Genomic DNA, 7,912 nt, shown 5'->3' on the forward strand with positions numbered 1-7,912 from the left:
AGTAATGACTATAAATAGTAGTTCCAACAATTCAGGCTAAGTTTTGCTGCCAAATAAGTTAAGAAAAACTTTGCAAAGCCTTTTGGACTCTGGAATTAAGACTCAAGAGATTTTCTACCTATATATTTGCCCCCCTCCATTTCCTCCCAAAGTATTTTTTAATGAAATTTTAGAAGTGGATAATTTCAGTTTTATGTTCATTTTGCTTATATAAAAATGAATCACTTGTATTGAGTAAGATATTTTGTGTACAGGCACAAAAATATGCATATATTCAACATATAGAAACTTATGAATGAAACAGAAAAGGATGTAAATGCTGATGCATATTTAAACAGAGAAACATTACTTAGGCAACCAAGGTAAGTAAATTACCAAAAAAAAATAAGACATTTTATTTAGTAATTGGTGCCATCTTAATAATCTTATTATTTTAAGATTAGTAAAATGTATGTACAGCTTTAAATATTTACAATTATTACCTCTTCCAAATTTTCCTTCTTTTTCTTTTTTTTTAATCACATAGCAGCTCTAATTTCTTAGGCAGGTAACTAACATAGCATTTTAATATTGCTATTAAATTGAAGGAGCAAACCCACCGGGAGTAGAAAGAACTCCGTCTTTTCTAGAAAGAAATATCTTTTAGATTGTTATTAATAATAAAAAAAGTTCAAGTATGATTATGGTTACACAGTCCACTTTTAATCTGTTGGATATCTGTTCAGATAATTCTCATCTCCTACTTGGTTCTTACTGTAGATACATGTTTAATTTCATGTTTACTTTTATACTTCCAATAATACTCTATCTGACCATATAACACATTGCTAACGCTAAATTCATGTTAAATATATTTTGTGTGTTGGGCTGGGATTGTGGCTCAGCGATAGAGCACTCGCCTAGCACTGGTGGGACCTGGGTTCGATCCTCAGCACCACATAAAAATAAAGGCATTGTGTTTTGGCCATCTACAAAAAAGATTCTCTCTCTCTCTCTCTTAAAAAAAAATTTTGTGTAAAGTTTAACTTATTGTTGCTTATAATATAGTAAGAGAGTTTACTAAATAAAACTTTTTCCTGATCAGACTTAAATTAAAACTAAAAATCAGAAAATTGTTAGAGAAACAGAAATCCCTCTCTCTACCTTTCCAAGTGGCCAGAGTTGCTGAAATTAAAAAATTCCATATTAGGTAAAGGTAGCAGAAAAATTATGCCCCTATTCTATCATCATACCCTTAGGATGAAAAGGTATTTATCTGATAGAATTAAAATAGAATTTAATCTATTTCCTCCCACAAAAGATTAAGCATTCAGAGTTCTAGTCCTGGGAACCACAAATTTTTCCCGTAAAGGACCAAACAATAAATACTATAGGATTTGTGGGCAATACAGCTTTAACACAACTACTCTTAAACAACATATAAGAAATACATAACCAAATAAGCATGGTTGTGTTCCAGTAAAACTTTATTTAAAATATCTGCCATTAGGATAGATTTGACCTATATGATATAGATGGTCATCTCCTGTTCAGATCCAAGAATTTAATACAAAATCTAGACAATGAATCCAACTAAAAAATATAAGCAAGTCTTCACTAATTCCCCAGTTAATTTCATTTCTTAAATGAGGCATAATAACAGTTTTTTCACATCTCCTTAAAAAGCAGAAGTGCTTTTTTTGTTTTTGTTTTTTTTAAATAAGAGAATTATAGTCTCATTAAGGATCATTCAAACCCTTCAATTACACTATGGGGTAATTAACAAACCACATATGACTCAATTAGCTTTTTTTTTTTTAAGATGCTATTCAATTGTTTAACCAGAATTTAGGATAAAAGAATTTCAGAACTTAACCCGTTAATTTATTCATAATTAAGAGAGGCTCATAATTAAGAGAGTCTGTTATAAACTGCTTCAATCTCTTGTTTGAAATAAAACTAGATGGAAGAAAGGAAGGATGGCTAGGGTTTTAGCTCAGTGGTAGAGCACTTGCCTAGCATGTGTGAGGCATTGGGTTCGATTCTCAGCATACAAATAAATAAAATAAAGGTCCACTAAATATTTTTTTTAAAAAAGTTGTCTTTAAAAAAAAAGAAAGGAAGGAAAATATATGGAGTAGAGACAAGTAGTAAAGAAGTATTTCAATTTTCCCCATAAAGAACATGTTTATTATTGGGCTGGGGATGTGGCTCAAGCGGTAACGCGCTTGCCTGGCATGCGTGGAGCACTGGGTTCGATCCTCAGCATCACATAAAAAATAAAATAAAGATGTTGTGTCCACCGAAAACTGAAAAATAAATATTAAAAAATTCTCTCTCTCTCTAAAAAAAAGAACATGTTTATTAATTTATTATAGTTATTTTTAGCTAATAACTTAAAAACTTAAAAGGCACTTTGGAGTAATGTATTTTCTGTCACTAAAGTCAGACACTTAGATAATCAAAGAAAAAGGAAAGGCAAAGTGACCTAATTTAAGACCCAGAAATACTAGGAGAGAGGCTTAAGCTAGAATTCAGGTCTCCTGTCTTTAAGTCGAGGGTCTTTTTCTATTCTATGCAAATGACTGCATTTTATGAGGCATTCAACTTAGTGTATTTTCCAACTGTCACTATACTAATGTTATAAACCCTGTCTGCTTACCTACTTTATTAAAAAAGTTGATGGTAAATGAACACAAATCTCAATTTCAATGCTTACCTAAAACTATCGTTTCAAAGTCAAAGTGAGAAATTCTAAAATGTTTGGAAAATGAATTGAGACAATTCTCCTCAACCCATCCATTTAATGCCCAGGTCTAATACCACTTTTGCTTTCCCTAACCTTCAATAATGTCCCGGACAGTATTTTCTTTGAAAATTCTTGTCTGTATTTGTCTAATCATCCTTAAACTTTTAAGGTCTCCTCCAGAATGTAAGTCCTTAAGGGTGCCGAGTTCGCACATAAAAAGTGCTACGTATTTGTAGAATAAATGCACAGAAAACAATATATAATTAAAACCTTTAATGAAGAAGTTCAAGTCATCTTTCATCTGACTTTACAGTTCGAATTATCTTAATTTGCCCGAGGTATACATTATTGTGATTAATAAGTACCATAAAAAAGCTCTATAAAGTTTCTAAAGATTTATGATCATTTGAAATGAAGTCGTGTTGGCCGTCAGATGAGTTAAAAAGAAATGTTTTCTTATACTAAGCAAATGCCACCCCAGCAAACCTTGTTTCCCGAAAAGGACTGAAACTAGTCCTCCACACAGAAGGCAGTATCCCACTGTTTCTTCAGGACACTCGTCTCGAGGATGGCCCGGAGAAAATGCACGGGCTCCCGGAGAAAATGCACGGGCTTCCGAAGAACCTCAGCCGAAGCCCAGGTCGGGGCTCCGGTCTGGGTTGACCCCGGGTGCGGCGGGCGCCGCAGGGCGGGTCCGGGGAGCGGCGCGCGGGCTAGGCGGGCTTGAACCTCCTGACCTTCCCCGCACACCCGGCCCGAGTCCCCGGCTCCCTCGGGCGGACGGAGTCCACGCCTACCTGTTGTGCTAGGGGAAAGCCAGTTTCCCGGAGTCTGGGGGAAGGACGGTAGGCACCGGCCACCGGCCGGCCTCACGCCCTAGTCAGTTCTTCCTGGGCGGTCTCCGGCCCCGTGGGCCAAAACACCTAATCACCTCACCGGATCCGGCACCCGAGGTCCTCGTTTCTTCTGCGACCACATCACTGTCGCGACCACCCCGGTGATCCCAGAGCCGCTCAACTCAAGGTGCGGGCCCGGTGCGCTGTCCCTCAGCGCAGCCAAGCAGCCCGACACCGCCCCCTCGCGCCCGGAGCTGCCTCCCGGGATCCCCGACTGCTTGCCTTGGGGTGGTCTTCTCGATTCAGCACCTGCCCACGTCCCGCCACGTTACCGGTTCCTCAGCGAAGCCGGGCAGCACCGGGACTTGCCGGCGGTGGCGACTGCGAGGCAGTGGGCCGGGCGGGGCGCGCGCGGGGCGGGGCCGGAAAGCTGGCCGCGGCCAGCGCGGCGGCAGCTAGCGATTGGGAGCGCGCCCTGCGCCGAGCCGCAGGTCCGAGGCGCGGCCAGCCGGCCGCCGAGCCATCGAGCGCCCACTCTGGCAGGCGTGACCGTTTCACCGCCGAAAGAGCGATGGAAGACACTTGAGGACCAAGTTGAGTCCAGGACTGTGGCTTTGCAGTCCGGAGATTCCGGCCATAACTATTTTTGTCCGTTTTTATCGCCAGCCAGAATCCGTGGGCTCAGCGTTGGGGCATCTGAAGGCAAAGACAGCTGGAGCCGGGAGTGATTCAGACAGGGCAGAGCGTAGATGGTGGAAAGCTGCACGTCCAAGGGGGCCGCTCAACTTGACCCCTTGACTCTGGGGACATAAGTAAAGTGACTCTGTCAAGGTCACACACTGAGTTGATGGTTGAACTGGGACTAACAGCCTGTTATGGGCGTTTTCCCAATCTGTTTTGAATGTAATTTTTCAGTTTTTATTTTGAAACAATCGCAAGCTTACAAAACGTTGCAAATATAGTACAAAGAATATTTTTCCCCCCGAGTCATTTGATATTGGGACCACACTGTCCCTAAGCACCTTGTACATGATCACAATATAACTATCAAAATAAAAATATTTATATGATACATCACTTTTTGCCAGTTATCTAAAAAGTGTTATTTATGGTAAGAGTATTCAGATTCAAATCAAACATCCTATTAACTTATCATCTATCGTTAGTTGCCTTTATTCTAGAACACTTCCTCATTCTTTGACTTTTAAAGATTCCTGACCAATTATTTTTATTGAATGGTTTTCACTTTGGATCTTTCTGATTATTTACTCATGATTAGATTCAGGCTAGGTATCTTTGACAGGACTCTCATAGAAGTGATGCTGTACTCTTTTCATTGAATTCTACCAGGTGGCACAGTTTTAATTTCTCATTCTAATGTTTATCTTAATAAGACAGTGTCACCAGGCACTGTGGCCCAAACCAATAATCCCAGCGACTCAGGAGGCTGAGGTGGGAGGATGGCAAGTTCAAGACCAACTTCAGCAACTTAGCAAGGCCCTAAGCAACTTAGCAAGACACTGTCTCAAAATAAAAAAATAAGAAGGGAGCTGGGGATATGACTTAGTAGTAAAGTGCTCCTGAGTTAAATCCCCACCATCCATCCCGCCCCCCGAATAAGATGTGTCTGCCAGATTTTTTTTTTGCCTTTATAATTAATGTGCATTTTGTGAGGGAGATTCTTTGAAGCTATCTTGTTTCAAGATAATTGTAAATAATCTTGTTTCTCTTCAGACTTATAATAAATGAATTTATGTCAGCATGGATCCAGAGTTTCCTATTTCATTAAATACTTTTTAATGTATTTCTATTGTTATTTATTTTGATGTTCAAATTCTCCTAAGTTTAGGAGCCACATTCATTTTGGATTCTGTATCTGTGTGTGTGTGTGTTTTAAATTATTTCTCAACATTTTACTGCAAAATGTTTTTAAAATACAGATCATTGAAAGTGTTTTATATAATATGTACCCATCATCCAGATTCTACATTGATATTTCACTGTCCTATGCCCTTTAAACATGCATCTATCATTCTTTGAGCACTTTCTTACTTTGTGTATCTTAGTTATAAGATATACAAAGGTTACAAGGTTTATATTGTTCCGACCTGGAGGCAGCCATTTCTCCAAAAGCCTTGGTTCCTTTTATTGGAGAACAGCATCTAGAAGTACTAGGTTTGTTCACTGCTCCTGGGATATCACAGCCCATGGTGTCTCAGTGGATGCAGCTAGGGAACATTTATACTTTCATACTCATACAGTGCAGCCATATATTTACTTCCATACATATTTGTACCTTTATTTCTTTAAGAATATATACTGGAAAACCCTGTGTTTACTGTAATATCTCCAATCCACCATCATGGGGTTCATTCTAGTTTCTGCCCTTATGCATTTGTAACTCATTTCTCCTACACAGTAACCTGGTTCCTAATATCCTTAAAGACGTTTACTTATTTGAACAATTCCCTCTCATGTAAGCAATCACCTTTAGCTACCTGCCCTTTGTTCCTTTGAAGGATGCTGCCCTGGCCTCATTAAGATTCTGAAACCTAAATTTTCCACCTTAACCCCCCTACTCCTTTTCCTTAACCCTTATTCCACACCCTGTGCTCATGCCTAGTTCAAAACCTGCCCTCCTGTTCAGTCTGCAATATCCTTGCCAAGCATCTCCCCTGGCATCCTCTTCATTCTACTTTATATAGATACACATACACTATGATTACACATATATATCTTATGTATATTATTTATATTACTCTTCACACTACCACGTACATATACATACTATATAAATTAATTATATATCAGATATAGTTATATATATTAATTTGCAGTATTCGTATTTACACACATACACACCTATAGTATATATATATGTATACATATATATATATACATATAATATATACATGTGTGTATATATATATACACATGGTGTGGATGTATATATAGGTTAGTGTAAACAATAATATGAATATATTTATACCTATGATACATTTATACATATATAGTGGATGTGCATATAGGTTATTGTAAAGTGTCCTGAAAAAGGTATTACAGGATCCTGAGGAGAGGGCCATTACTATAAAGTCCATGTAGGAGGCACATGAAAGATTTAAAGAGAGAAATGACAATTAAAATGGCCTTTGAGCCAGGCAGAGTGGTGCACACCTGTAATCCCAGCAGCTCAGGAGGCTGAGGCAGAAGAATGATGAGTTCAAAGCCAGCCTCAGCAAAAGTGAGACTCTAAGCAACTCAGTGAGACCCTGTCTCTAAATAAAATACAAAATAGTGCTGGGGATGTGGCTCAGTAGTAGAGCATTCACCTGACACACATTAGGCATTGGGTTCAATTCTCAGCAACATAGAAATAAAATAAAGGTATTGTACCCACCTTTTAAAAAAGGGGCGGGGGTTGGGGAGGTGGTTCAATGGTCGAGTACCCCTAGTTCAATCCCTGGTACCAAATAGAGAGATAAATAGATAGATAGATAGAGAGATAGATAGATAGATAGATAAATAAAGATAAAGTGGGCTTTGATGACAGGCATGCACCTGTAGTATAGCTCCTTGAGAGGCTAAGACAGGAGGATGTCTTGAGGCTAGCTTGAGCAACATAAGGAGACCCTATGTATCTATCTCAAGATAGATAAAATGGACTTTGAATGCTACATAAGAATGAAACAATAGGATACATTGTGTTAGATATTGAAAAATAAGTTGAGGGGGCCCAACACAGGGAAAGTAATTCCTCGTGACTGAGTATGTGACACAGAATAATACCAGAATTTTAGAGCTATTAGAGTTAGAAGGGATATCACATATCATTGAGTACTACCACTAGTTTTACAGAGGATTCAAAGATGGCTCCAAATTTTCAGCTAAATGACTATGAAAATGAAATTAGGAGAGACAGTTTGGAGGAGAAAATAGTAAGTTTAATTTTGAACATGTCTCATTAGAGGTCACAGTAAGGCAGTCAAGGAGAAATGTGGGACTACAGTTCAGAAGGTGGGTCAAAGCTAGAGATGAAGATTCAGACTTCCACTTGGAGTTGACAACTGACACAATGAAAGGGGAAAAAATAGAGAGAAAAAAGCAGAACTCCAAAACCCCTACCAGTTTCATCATCTTAACTAAATGGAAATGTGTCCTGCCCTTCAACTAGTCTTATACTTTGTTTAATACTTTGTTCAATCTCAAGTTGAAATTTTAAGTCACAATAAAGAGAAAGCTGTATTATAATTAGTGGAAAGAACATAGCTTTGACATCAGTAACTTATGTTCAAATTCTAATTTCACCACTTGTAGGCATGGCCTAGGGAAAACTTATCTTAGAAGGTCA

General features: G+C 38.6%; 1 protein-coding gene across 9 annotated transcripts in view; it reads right to left on the minus strand.

The window, feature by feature from the left end:
• Heatr5a (HEAT repeat containing 5A) overlaps nt 1–3,969 on the minus strand; it is a 121,066-nt gene extending 117,097 nt beyond the window's left edge. For 8 of the 9 annotated variants that reach the window (XM_046465313.2, XM_046465311.2, XM_046465315.2 and 5 more), the window contains exon 1: nt 3,847–3,969. The gene's annotated coding sequence lies outside the window, so the exon portion shown is untranslated. The other variant, XM_046465310.2, reaches the window with a different exon arrangement.
• Between the last annotated feature and the right edge of the window lie 3,943 nt (nt 3,970–7,912).

The sequence above is a fragment of the Marmota monax genome, unplaced genomic scaffold (genome assembly GCF_021218885.2).
Source record: "Marmota monax isolate L192 unplaced genomic scaffold, Marmota_monax_Labrador192_F-V1.1 WCK01_AAM20220418_F8-fsc00079, whole genome shotgun sequence".
NCBI classification, from domain to species: domain Eukaryota; kingdom Metazoa; phylum Chordata; class Mammalia; order Rodentia; family Sciuridae; genus Marmota; species Marmota monax.